We start from the raw sequence: 14,922 nt of genomic DNA, 5'->3' as shown, positions 1-14,922 counted from the left end.
TTGGGGGGCCAATCGACCCCCTTTTATTTATTTTTTTCATTTGGAGGGGGGGGTGTTTTTTCTAAATGGCATCGTGCAACCACTACCCCCCTCTTGACGACGATTTGGGTAAGAGAGGGTGTGGGGGTTGCATAACAGATCATGAAAATAATCATCTTCAATTTTTTGCTTCTCTTCACTGAATGTAGATTGAGAAATGGTTGCCTGGTGGTGGATCTGCAAATCTAGTCTTTCTTTCTCCTCCCTCCTCTCTCCTCTCGAGGGTTGTTCCCACGTATGAATCTATGGAAGAAAAAAAGGAGTTGGATACGAGATGCTGATGGAATAATTGTACTAGAGGGGAGTAGATCATACATTGGAGTTGGAGAGAGCATCAACAGCTAGAAATGAGCATCAATGGCCTCCCAACCATTAAATACGCGCCTCCAAAAGCGGGTTTCTATACGTAAGCACTCATTTCCTTCATTTTATGAAAGATGTTTGATGAATTGTTTGTAAATGGATTCCTTTGATTGACAATGCTGAAATTCATCAAAAATATTGAAAAAAAAAATAATCATTTAATAATTTATATCAAAACACGCAAAACCCACAAATATGTAATTTTCATGAAAATGATAAATTTTGTGGGTTTTGTTGTGATTTTGGGGTTCATATGAAGTGAAAATTAATATAAAATCAATGTTCAGTAATTGTGATTATCCCAACTCATAAATCTAAAAATATTTTTTAAAAAAATAAATGAAGAAAATAGTGAAAAAAGAGAGAAAAATAGCTTTTTGCATTAGAAAATTAAGAAAAAATATGTTTTATGTTCGTGAGTGTATGGCATGGCTGAAGCATGAGGGATAAGCCTCAATTCAGTCATCTCTTCATGTTAAAGTCCATTTTTACCACTTTTTACAAGAAAAACACATGCATAAACCACTCTTTACACCTATCAACGATACATAATCTAAACGATAAGGGGGAAGAGGGATTTTGATGCTGATTAGCTACTGAGAACATTTGAAATTCTAATATTTTTGTTTATGCATACCATATAAGACATTTATAAATTAAGTTTAAAGGGGTTAAGTAGTAGGAGAATGCTCTGGGCTGATCCTTGGCAACAAAGCATGACGTGTTGGCTAGAATCATTAAAATAAACGTTTGTTGCACTGCACAATGCTGATTTATGAATTATAAATTGTTTGAGCACTATGGAATTCACAATTGCATTGCGCATATCACATGGTAATTCCTGGGTGCATTGCAATTGGTTTCTAATACACATGACCCATGCTAAGTTGTGAGATAACTAAACTGTAGATTTAGGCGTTTGGATTCCTTGGAAAATTGTCAAGTGAGGAAATATCTTATCTCCTGGATTGTTTTAAAAAAGAGTGGAGTTTGTGACGCATGTGTTATGTGTGTTAGCGGCGCATCCAGGGGTCAGTCCCCGAGGTATAGGAGAGCCGTAGTGGAACCACATCATTTAGTCGGAGGCGTGTCTCCTTTTTTGTGTGATTATGAGGTATTTTATACCGATCTATGTGTAGGGACTCCCTTTGAGGAGTGGGGAAGGTTTCACTGTTGGACTATAATTTAAAACAAACGCAAAATGCACAATAGCAATTAGGGTAGTGTGTCCTTTATTACGCTCTTGGCCACAAGGCCGAGCGGGTGTGTTCTTTGAGTATAGAGAGGCCTGGCTAGTGCTTATAGCCAATGTCAGGCCCGTTTTAGGTCCCGAAGAAAATCTTGTATATCTTTGATTGAATATTCACAATTACATGAATGATGTCACACTCTACACGTAAGAATCCTTGTGATGGTAACTTCTCTCGTCTCAAGTTTCCCAATATCAGACATTGTTCTTATTGCAATAGAAATGGTCACTCTAGAGATGATTGTTGGGCAAAACAATATGATGAAGAACATGGTATTACAAATAAACAATTGTGCTCATCTCAATATCGATACTTCATGACCTTTATTGATGACTTCTCAAGATACACCATTGTTTTTCTCTTGCGACACATTTCAGAAGCTTTATTAACTTTTAAGAAATATAAAAAAGCTACAGAACTTCATATTGGTCTTTGTTGCATCAAGAAACTTTGTAGTGATAATGGTGGAGAATATATTTCAAATTATTTTGATGACTATTGTAAAAATCATAGTATTCATCATGAATATATGATTCCCTACTCTCCTCAACATAATGGTATTGCTGAATGTAAAAACAGGTTTATTCTCAATGCCATGTAATGTATGCTCCTTTATTTTGTCTTATCTCAATATTTCTAGTCTCTGAAGAAGTCTTAATAGTAATATTTTTGCAAAATCATCTTCCTACAACTACTCCTTCTGGTAAGATACCAATTACTACTTGGACAAGTGAAACTCCTGTTTTATATTTTCAAACTTTTGGATGTATTGCTTATATTCATGTACCCAAAGAGACTCATAAAAAACTTGATCCTCCCAGTTTGAAATTTATTTTCATAGGATATTTAAATTTTTCTAAGGGATACAAGTTTTATGATCCATCTTCCAAGAAGGTCATCATAAGTTGTGATGCTATTTTCAATGAGCAAGTATGGGCAACACCTGGTCTCAAGAGGATGCTGGGCAGACATGACCACTAGAGGACGCTGATGATACAAATTCGTTACTCACTTCTTTTCCTTTTCCATATGATGATGAACCTTCTTCATGAGATAATATTGACTCTTTAAATCAGGATACACAACCTGCACCTATTATTGCTAATGATGACCTTGGCATTGATCTTTATGTTTTGAGAATGATCTCAATATTTGTGAAGACCCTATCTCTTATAGTGATGCCATATCATCCCCACAAAAGGAACAATGGTAGGAGGCCATGGAAGCTAAGTATGAATCTCTTCTCTCTAAAGATACATGGGTTCTAATTGAGTTACCACACCTAGACATACTGCTATTAAATGCAAGTGGGTTTATAAGACAAAAAAAAAAAGCAAATGGAAGAAATGCTAGTTGCCAAAGGTTTCTCACAAATTGCAAGAGTTGATTATCAAGAAACTTTCTCATCTGTTGTTTGTATTACCAATGTTTGGATTTTGTTAGTTTTTGCTATTGAGTTTGATTTGGAGGTTCACCAAATGGATGTGAGAAGTGCTTTTCATAATGGTAATTTAAAGGAAGAGATATACATGGAGCCACTAGAGGGATTTGTAGTCAAACATAAGGAAAATCTTGCTTGTAGACTTCATTAGGCACTCTATGGTCTCAAACAATCTTCACGAGCTTGGTATCAAAAGATTGATCTCTTCCTTACAAAACAAGGTTTTATCTATTGTTCTTGATATCCTAACTTATATGTCAAGTTCTGTAATGATAGTTTTGTAATTCTTACTCTATATGTGGATGATACCATACTTGTTTCTAACAATCTCAACTTTCTTCAACAAGTAAAGAAGTTTTTATCTTCTGTGTTTGACATGGTCGATCTTGGAGACATACACTCATGTCTTGGTATTCAGACTCAATACTATCGAGAAAAGGGTGTTTTATTATTGCATCAAACAAAGTTCATTGAAGATATTATTCAAAAGTTTGGTTTGGATTTTGCACATCCTACTAGTACTGCTTGTCTTATGAGCTCTACCCAAAACTCTCACTTTTCAGTAGAATGATGGACAATTAGCATAACATCAACCTTATGCTAATCTTGTTGGATGTCTTCAATTTGTTGATTTAAATTCTTTCCTTGACATTCTTTTTTTTGCAAATTTTCTTGGAAAACATCTTAGTTCTCCATGCCTTAAACATTGGATGGATTGTAGCTAAAACAAGTTTTAAAGTATTTGGAAGGCACTAAAAATTTTGGGTTGGTTAATCAAGGCCAATAAAACTTTGATTCTCTACATTTACTTCAAATTTTGGATTATATAGATGCAGATTGGGCAAACTCTCACTTATCTATGCGTTCTACAAGTGAAAATTGTTTCTTTATCAATGGTTGTCTTGTTTCTTGGACTAGTAAGAAACAACGTTGTGTTGTTGTTTCCACTACACACATGTTGAATATGTAGCTGCATCTTTAGTGGCTCAAGAGTTAGTATGGCTTCGACAAGTTCTATCAGATAATGGCCATCCTCCTCTATCCAACACACCACTTTGATGTGATAACCAAAGTGCTATTAGTCTTGCTAAAGACTATGTTCAACATACAAGCCTAAATATATTGCAATGCATTATTATTATGTTCGATATGAAGTAAAGAAAGGAGTGATCATGATTGGATATTGTCCAAGTGATCAGATGACTGCAGATATATTCGCCAAAGGACTCAATGCAGCACGCTTCACTATGCTATGCTCAAAACTTGGAGTTGTCTTATCTTCAATCTTTGGGAATTAATCTACTATGACATTGTAGTGCCATTGTACATACAACTTGTAGTAGGCACAATACACTTCACATATGCACATACACCTTAGACCTCTTGGTTATCTTTGTACATACATATTCAGTTTCACTTCACATGCACAGATTCACTTTGCATGCACACAATAATCATTCTTGATCATGTTTGTACATTTTTATATAGGAGCTGAGGTTTTTCCCTTGTGCTCCCTAAGGGTTTTTTCATTCACAGCTAGAGACCTTTGTCTTCCATACATCTTCATCAACTAAAGAGAATACAACAGATGGAGAATTTTAGATGCATTAATTGGAGCTAAGAAAATTATCTAGGATCTTTAAACAAAACCCAAGACTGGGGATAGAGTTCTCCATACAAAGGACCATGTGGCTATGTCAAAAGGGTCAAAGTTCAACACCAACCTGGTTAAAGGAAGAAGGCCAAAACAAATGCATTTGAAAATGATGCACCTAGAGGTGGAAATAATGAAGCATGAATATGTTTTCATTATAATGAGCTAGGCCACTTCAAGAGACAATGTCCAAAGCTTACCCAAACAATTCACCAATAATATTTTTCTATCCATAATTGAGCAACTATGGCCAAGGGAAAGGTTGTTGGTGCAACCCTGAAAGGAATAGAAGAAGGAAAATACCATACATTGGAGGTAGACATGGAGAGAGTAACACTACATGATGCCCTCTTAATAAACCAAGGCTGAATTCCTAGTTTTTAGTAATCTAGAGACCAATAACTTACCAAGGTAAAGCTTTAGGATTTTGATTGATTGTAGAAGTATACACTCAGTCATCTCATTAAAATGTGCAACAAGATTAGGAATAGACACTATACTTACATCAAAGTTGTTAGTAGAATTAGCAAATGGAAAAGAAGTGATTACTACTCATTAGACTAGTAGAGTGAATTTAAACTTAGAAAATAACAATATGGAATTTTGAGTTATGAACTTGGGAGCTTATGAGTGTTTATTAAGAATGGACTCATTGATTTCCAATGATGCTCATATTCATTGCAGGAAATGCCAAATCACATTATAGAATAAAAAAGGAGAGCAAGTAACTATTCCAAGAGAAGCAAGAAAAACTGGAGTCCAAGTAGCAAAAGCTTCTCAAATTGTGAAAGGGTTAAGAAAATGACTGCGTGTCTATTTAATCAAACTTAATAAAATTGAAGAGGGAAAGGAAGTCAAGGAAGAGACATCTTGGTTAAAGGAATATGTAGATGTATTTCCAGAGAAGAGCTAAATGAAATGCCACCACAAAGGAAAGTTGATCATGAGATCAAACTAGCACGAGGAGCTACTCCTATAGCAAAGAGGCCATAACAAATATGGATCCCAAAAGCCATTGAGTTAAAAGAGAAACTCAAGCAACTCTTGGATCAAGGGCACATCAAACCAAGTAACTCACTATGGGAAACCCCAGTGTTGTTGAGAGCTAGGATTAGGACCCGTTTTCGACCCGTTCTTGAAGCGATGGAGCCTGTTTTTGGAGCCGAAAAGTGTCCGAGAGGCAGGCACTAAAGAGCCAATTTTCATGAAAAATCAAACAGTGGCAGATGACTGAACTAGAGTTTTCCTAGATGCATTTTGACGTCAGGAATCCAACGCAAGTGTCAGTTCGGCGATCGGAGGTCGTTTGGCCCCTAATTTAATCCCTGCAAGGGTTGGCTTTGTAAGCAACTACTAGATCCGAGAACCAAAAAGTGCATGACAGGGCCCAAGTTTATAGATTTCGATGTCACGAAGTCGGATCGCGAATCGGAGTCCGTTTGCACCCCCAAATAGGCTAAAAACCCTTCCATAGTAGTGTGAAAGTGGTTTTTTTTAAGTGGACATTTTATAAATGAGATGAAATGAAACTCTAAATGAAGAAAACATGCAAAAACATGTCGTGATGCAGGGAGGAGCATTTTTTGATTAACGCCCCATTTTTTGGGGATGTATGTGCCTCTTGGATGCTCAATCATGTAGAGAGAGAAGGAGAGATCCTTGATCTATGTAGAGAGGGCAATATTTTGATGGTAACCACGTGCAATATGATGAAGGGAATGAAATTCTGATTTTTAGTCTTTCTCTCTCCTCCCTCTCTCTCCTGCATAGAGGTACTTCATGTGGCAAGAATCAAGAAGAGAATTGAGAGATTGATGCTTGTTCGAGAGGTACCGGATTGTTCCAAGAGGCTGAGGAGGCTGAAGGTTGAAGACCTATGCTGAAATCCATGGCTAGTGGGTCGATACGGAGTCCCAATTAAATATTCAAAAAACCCGAAACACGCAAAAAGGCGGTATGCTCTATTTTATGAAAGAATTTTGCTTGTTTTTATCATTCATGGTCTAAATGGTGTGCACATGGACTGAAATTTTATTTGAATGTTCCTTGCATTATATTTGAGGGCTACAATCACTATTATGTAGAACCCGTATTTATTTACAGCAATTATAAATTTTCAAAACCCGAAAAAACACGAATTTTGATGGAAATTGATAGTTTTTTTGCTTTTGAATGGGGGAAAAATGAGTGGATATGGGATAAAATAAGGGAAAATGTTGAGTTTCAGTTCAAATGATTAGTCATTAAAAAAACCAAAAAATACCTATTTTCTATTAAAAATAAATAGAAAAAATAGAGAAAAATAAAAAAAAGAGTTTCTTGCATTGGAAAAAATTGGAAAATAAGTTATATGTATGTGAATGTCTAACGGGACTAAAGCATGAGGTTAAGCATCAATTTGGCCTTTTCCTTTGTGTTAAAGTGTGTATTTATTGCTTTTACATACAAAAAATGACATAAAAGAACCTCTACACCTATGCACCGCAGCAAAATTTAAATGGTGAGGGGGAGGATGATGTATACAATAGTTTAAATATTGAAATAATAAAAATTCGGATTGTTCTCTTTATGCATAACATTTAGGATGCGGTTTATTTGAAAATAATGGATCTAGCAACACGAGGGTTAGCCTTGGTGCTAGGTTCCTACAACACAACATTGTGTATTAGCGGTAATTCATTAAAAGGGATGTTTTTGCACGACACATAGACTGATTTTAAACCATAATTTTTTGTGCACAATCATTCACTGTTGCATGAACCATATACACATGGTATCTATTCCTGGCATGCATAGCACTTGGTTGAAGTATAAATGACCTATGATGGAGGGAGTAAGGCACCCAAGCTGTAGGTCTAGACGGCGTGTCTAAGGGGACAAGTAAGTGAGGAGTGGTACATTCCTGGAATGATAAAATATTGATACCAAGAGTGGAGTCTATTTTCTATGTGCTATATGTATTAGCGACACATCGAGGGGTCAATCCCCAAGGTGTAGGAGGGTTGTAGAGTGGGGCCACGGCAATCAGCGGAGAGGTGCCTCTTATGTTGTTCTAAGTGGTGAATTACACCAAAATGTGTGGGGTCTCCCTTTGAGGAGTCTGAGAAGGTTAAGGGTTGGACTATAAACACGATACAAATGCAAAATGTATATACGATGGCAGGGCAATGTGTCCTGGTGATGCTCCTAACCGCGAGGTAATGGGATTGTCTTGTGCATGTTAGAGGTCTGGCTAGTGCTATAGCCAATGCCAGCCCATTTTAGATCCCATCAGTGGTGCGTCTGCCAAGAGCTGCCTATAAGTGACGGTCTCCAAATCTAGGTCGTGAAGGGACCTATGTTTATCATTTCCATTAGGAGTGTGCTAAGCTAACCATAAAATGGGGTTTGTTCAAGGATGGAAAACCTTGGCTTTCCCTATACAAAACTTACTGATGGACTTAGTTATGTAGAGCATGAGTCCTCTACAGGAGATAATTTAGGTGATGAGAAGAGTAACCAGTTGGTGGTTACCGCATTCTCTAATGGGATGGAATGGGCCGAGGTTCTCGCCTTGGTGTGGTCTCTACCCAAGAGAAATCATGTGTATCCATCCATCAACCTAGAGGGCATGGAACAAGTATGTTGGAAGCTATGGCAGTCATGACATCAACAAGTGATTATGCTAAATCTGTAGTACCATGGGAAAAACTCGACATGCAGTGGAGTGCAGTTATAGCTGAAACATCCCATGTGGTGGGGCATCATGCCAAAATTTTAGGTATCACAAGGATGTTAAAATCCCTAGCTGTAAAGGGAAAACCATTGCTTAAAAGGGATAGTCCCCATAACCTAAATGCTAAGGATAAGTTTGCTTTTGATGAGGGGCAGAAGCTCCTAGATAAAGCCATCATGGAACTGTCTAGGAAGGGGCAAGATATGGAAGATCCTCTAAGAAAGGATTGGAATGACATGCTAAGAGCTATAGGACTCCCTAGACTACTCTATGAGTTGGAAAAAAGGGATGGCAAGGATAATATTAACCTCCCTACACCAGTAAAGGTGGAAATTGAAGAGGTTGGACACCCTAAGACACTAGAGTTAGCTTATGATTACGAGGATTTTAATGCCCCAGTGCTGATCCCGAAAAGGAAATGACTAAATGCCCTTCTCCTTATAAGGATCTCCCAGTGTTTCATGGGGTGGTTAAGGATCCGATGGTGCATTTATGAGAATATAGCCTAACTTGCCTTGCAAGTGGGTTCAATGATATTCATCGGATGCTTGTATTCTCAAGTACCCTAAAGGAAGAGGCTAGGAAAGGGTATTGGAGCCGCCCAAGAGGGTCGATTAAATCCTTTGATGAGCTATGTGATAAATTTTTAGAGAAATATGAGAAGAAGGTGCGTATGACCCAAGTTTTAGGGCAGCTGATGCAGATTAGGCACGAGTCCTATCCTTCTGTAAAAGAATACGCTAGAGCCTTTGATGATCTTCTGAGGCTTTTGCCAAGAAGAGCTACTGCATTGCCAAGTGATGCGCTATGTGAGATATTTTTGAGCAGCTTAGAGATTAATATGCAAATCCAAGTGGGAATGCAGAATCCTAAGTCATTAAGGGAAACAAAGATGCATGCCATTGATTATGAGGGACATCCTTAGAGTTGTTGGGAAAACTTTTGGATTTTTCCCCACTCAATACAAGTGCATCCTAGCTTCCAACCATTTCTACAAGGAGGGAGCTCACTTGTTGATACCAAGGCAGCCTATGAAGGGAACCTTGGTAGCCAAAATCTCCAAGAAAAAAGTGGCAATAGTAGGGATAATATACCCCTTGGGGATGAAAATATTCCAAGCCCAGTAAGTCCCATCAAGGCTTGCAATGCTCCCATATGAGAGGTAGTTGTGATGGCGGTATTGGTAGGACCATCGGGCCTATGAATATGAATAAGTGTGCCATGAGTGGTCCTAGTTGTGCTGCTAGTAAGGCTCTTGACAAGCCTTTTCAGTTTAGTGATGAACGATGCTTTCGAGTAGATGCTATTCCTTTTAGTAAAAGCATGGTTCCTATAGCTAAGCAGATGCAGAGTGGACAAAAGCAAGTAAAGACCTCTCGTACGAAGAAGATGCATGATGCCAAAGGTCCACCTGTACTAAATGGAAGTCATAAGGATGTGAGGCCATTTGGCTTTAGCAATAAATCCACAGTGAGTCCATTGGACTGATGTGGGCAGTCAAGGTAAACTAAGAATGCAAGAAGGGAAGTGAGATGGGTTTGGAAACCCAAGATCTCTCAAAATGTGATCAATTCCCATGTAGGTGTGATAAAAGGCCATAATGATACGTCTAACAATATGCAACGCCCTAGGATATAGTCATGTGATGGATCTTGGATTGAAACCCTACCTAGTTTTGGTTGCAACACTAACTTATGTCAAAACCCAAATAGGGAAGGTCTGAATGAGCATCAAGTTGTGATTCTTTTTATCAAAGGAGCCTCTAAGCTGCTTGAATGACCAGTTCATTTGGATGACAATAAATGTGGAACATGCGAGCCCAATGATGTCATTCACGTAGCCAATGGTATCCAAGGAAGGATAGGCCATACCGAGGTTATATCAGTAGAAAGGGTTGGGCTAGTGGATTTACAAAAGCCTAAGATCAAGCCTTGAGCTGCGTGGCATGAGTAGCATGGGGCTCGTCGTCCAATTGTTGCTATCCTTGGTATCCTAGTTAGTTTAATAGGATGTGATGTATATGTCAAGACAACCCTATATTTTATGGATAAGAATGAACTATCCATTTTAGGCCAAGAGGGCCAGCTAGTTTGCAGTGAAATGTGCTATTTCTTTAGGCGAAGAGGGCCATTTGTCTATTTGGTGCAAGTACAGTTAATGGTTTTTGTTGTAGTGATCGCATTATACAGGTTGATGAAGTCACTGGAGGGAGCCTTTGCTGCTGCGAAGGATCTTCTTGTGGTCATTCCAGGTGGTTTCATCTCCTTTCCGAGTCTTTTTCCTTAAGCAGTTAATTATATATGTGCGTGTAAGGGTTACTTTCTTTTGTTTGTTGGGGACCAGCACTCAAGGCATGAAGTCCCAGGTTTAGGTTTTGTATGTCTCGGGAAGGTCTGAGTAGTTATTGCCTCCTGCAAAGGCATTTTCAAGCATTGAAAGACTTGTTTTAGATGAGAGTTCTAGTGACCTTGTTCTGTTGACCTACTAGGTAGTCGTTGTCGTATTACTGCGCATTCGAGGTGTGTAAACCACCCAAAAGTCGTGTGTGTGATTTGATACTTTGTACATATTTAGTTGTTATGTTTGCTCTTTTATTCTATGCTGAAGACGAAGAAGAATAAGGAGTTTTGGTAGACTGGTAACTCGAGATGCAATCTCATGGGCTACACTTATTTCAAGATATGTCGATTATGGGCTTCGTGAGGATGTTTCTAACATCTACAACTGGATGTTCTATGTGTGAAATGGCAGTAGTATGGGCACAAAAGATCTGGAAAGTGCATAAACAGATGCCTGTGTAACAGCTTTACTTTTTCTCTTGTATGTTGTGAAAGTTCAAAGCCTTTGGATGGAATCCAAACTTGTCGTTGCCTTGCCTGAGAGGAGTAGAAACAATGGCTGCTGCAGGCGTCGGATCAATGCTGGAAGTCAATATGGATTGTCGTCTGCGACTCGCTAATGAACGATGGTCTCTGCATGAGAGACTTGGTGCAGATGATGCGACTGTAGATAAGGAAATTCCAAGAAAAGGATTTGAAGTTTGGCTTGATGAAGAAGGGTTTTTTTAAACTTGGATGAAGAGGGCCGTGCTGAGAGGCAGCTATGTGATGTTGCTGCTTCGAATGTTCTCCGGAATTTTTCGTTCATGCCTGAAAATGAGATTTTCATGGCTCAGCATCGCCATTGTTTAGAAACCTTAATCCAATGTATGGAAGATCACCATACAGAAGATGAAGAATTAGTCACCAATGCAGTTGAGACAATTGTCAACTTAGCACCATACCTCAATCTACGGATGTTTTCTGAACGAGTTTCAGACCCACAGGATAGAACCATGGAGAAAAGAGCAGTTGAAGCAATGCTACAAATGCTGGAGTCCCCTTGAAAAGCGTGGCATTGCTCTGCTGCAGAGTTACTGGGGAGACTTGTAGTCAACCCAGACAATGAACCTTCTCTTGTTTCATTTATACCGCAGATTTACAAACGATTGGTGGATTTGTTGAGCATGCCTGGGGCAGATGCACAAGCAGCAGCAGTTGCAGCTTTCTACAATTCTGCTGAAGTCGGTCAATTAGGAGAAGGCCGCTTTTTGATATGCAAAAGTTGTGTGGTATGCTATTAAAAGGGGGAAAAAGCAAGTAGGCAGGGCCATTCCGTTCAGAGATGAGGCGAATCCTGTTTTGGGGAAAAGAGGAAGCTATTGTGGAAGGGGGGGTCCTCTCTCGGCGATTCCTTTTTGGGGGACTATTGGACAACGATGATGGAAGCGAAAAGTGGAGGCTAATGTGACAGAAAAGATAAAGACGACGGACTGGGGGGGGGGGGGGGAAAGGATCTCATTCTAGTTGGAGACGGAGCCCATCACATCGCAGCCATGATAAACCTGCAATTCTACATCCTCTGACAGGGTGTTTTCTCCCTCGCGCAGAGGTCACAGTGGCAATAGTAGTTTGATCGAAAGAGGAGGCTGCAGAACTTCGCTGGAGTATGGAAGAATTATAAGTTGCAATTAAAGAGCGTGAGGTATCCGACAAGCTATGGAAATACAAGAAGAATGTCATACATGCTCAAGCCTTTCATCCAACTCTACGAAAGCAATCCTTCGATTCTTCAGGATCCTTCTCTGCGCTTCTTCCGGAACTACCTCGAGAAGCTTGATGCAAAAGTACTACCAACTGCTTACTCCAAATCGAGTTCTGCTCTGCACAATGATTTAAAGCTCACAGGTTGCTAAATCACAGCAATAAGGATGAATTCAGCTCTCCTTTGGAGTTCAGTACCGCCGCTTGTGCCAATCCTTCCACACAATATAGCTTCCCTCTCCCTCAGAATTTTCTTGCCCGAGTATGCTCTTCCACAGGAATATGGACACACAGGCTTATTTGGACACCTGCCCAAGGTTTTCAAGACTGTGAACTAAATATAATGCAGGGATTCAGCACAAGAGCTCACCTGAATGCACGTCATAGCAGCTATGGTGGTGCAGCTCAGGATATGGATGCACTGAGTGGCACGTAAAGAATAGGGCTTACTTCAACTCTTCAGTTTTTGCTTCATGCCAGGGTAATAGGCTTTTTGAGATTCATTATCTGAAGAGATTGAAAGCTCACAATGTTTCCACCATGTGGTATATAATAAACAAATTTTTTTAAATCACTGACGGGGATCAGATTGCAATATTGTCCTAACAACTGCAACTATGAGCATGTATAGTAACCGTAGTTGCATCATTGAAGCTCATCTAGAATTCCAAAACTTTACTAGTGCGAGATGCCATCTCATGGAATGCTATGATTTCTGCTTACACATAGTGTGGTAAGGACGGGATGCCTTTGTTTGTATGTTATGATGCTGCAAGAAGGAGTTTTACCCAACAAAGCCACCTTCAAACATGGAATATGCAGAGAGTACTACAAAGAGTTTAAGTTATGTGCAGGATTCTTTCCTTGTTATGCATCCAGAGACTACAGTTTCTATGAGAGATGAGTAGATAGCTGAGATCACTCAACAAGAGACAGAGTTTGCTATTGTATGTCAGCATATTGAGACATAGGCTGTGATTTTATGTTTTCCAAAGTTATTGAGGCTGATATCTATCAGCGAAAGAGTTGAAGACTGATATATATTGGTCAAGAGTTTCAGAGATTGTCGAAATATTTAGATGATTGAATAGTGGATTCTGCAGATTTTTCTGGCACAATATTAGTGCTTTTGCTGCTCACAAATCCTCTCATCTTGTTTATTTGTATGATTGATCTTCTATCCTGAAATTAATCAAGGTCCTTTGTGGTCGCGACTTTGCTTTCAAAAACCCTTCGACATCTTTGGTGAACCCGACGTGAAAGCATCGTAGAAATTTAGGATGGGAGATACTTCAGCCTCTATTTCAGCTTCTTCTACAATTCCACCTGCCTCTACTTCAGCTCCATCAATGACTGCTGTGTCAAGTACTTCAACGGAGGATCTAAAACAGATTTTGCAGAATATGTCCATGTATATGCAGCTCCAAAATTAGCAAACACAATTGTATATGTAGCAGCAACAATAATTGCATCAACAACAGTTGTCTCAGCAAAGGCAACTCTATTCGGAGCAGGAGAATGCAAACAGCGCGACTAAGGCTATTGAAGCAGTTGAGAATGAGAAGAAGCTATTTGACGGGCGTAATGTTTCAGCATATTTGAAGACATATGAGATCAAGATGGGGTTTTTTGGAGTTCCTGCTGGACTTATGAGTAAGTACTTCCTTCGTCTTGTCACACCTGCTTTGAGGACAAAAGTGACTGATCTTTTTATTCAAAATACACATTGGCAAGATTTTAAGAAGGCCTTGAAAGAAGAATACTTCCTTGAGGACTTTGGTATGGCTACTCGGCGGTCATTCCGAGAGTGGGTCTACATGCCAAACAAAGGTCTCGCTGCTTCGGAGTTGATTCGAGAATTCGAAGAGAGGTATAGTCAGCTTGATGCCATTGAACAAAGAGCATTGGATGTTGAAAAAGTTGAGCTTTTCTTGCAAGCTGCAGATCCTGCTCTTCAAGAAGAATTGGGTGAGCTTCTTGAAGATCGCACGAAGCCTATGGGTCTTAAAACTGATTGGCAGGATGCTCAGGATGCAGTCTCGACTTTGATCAAGAGGAGGATATGGAAGACTCGCCTACAGAATGGTTCCATGACACCTACACCATCATCAGCTCCTATGCCTACTTCTATCCCTGTTATTTCTTCTTCTCCTCAGCCAGTTTCTTGGCCTATGCCAGTGCCTACTGTTTCCACTCCACCTATTCCTCCTGTTCCACGACCGATGCCTACACCTTCTGCTCCAAAACCATCCGCTCCATCGGTGCCTACTTCTCTTGATGACATAATCAAAGGCATCACAGATTTGACACTGGAGTCAGTCAAAGCGGAGTTGGTGGGAAAGTTGAAGGAGCAGTTTGCTTCGACTGCGCCTACTGCT

Source organism: Lygodium microphyllum, chromosome 22 (genome assembly GCF_053477565.2).
Source record: "Lygodium microphyllum isolate KBCC chromosome 22, Lygodium_microphyllum_v1.1.10, whole genome shotgun sequence".
Lineage (NCBI taxonomy): Eukaryota > Viridiplantae > Streptophyta > Polypodiopsida > Schizaeales > Lygodiaceae > Lygodium > Lygodium microphyllum.
Note: the sequence above shows the minus strand (reverse complement) of the source record.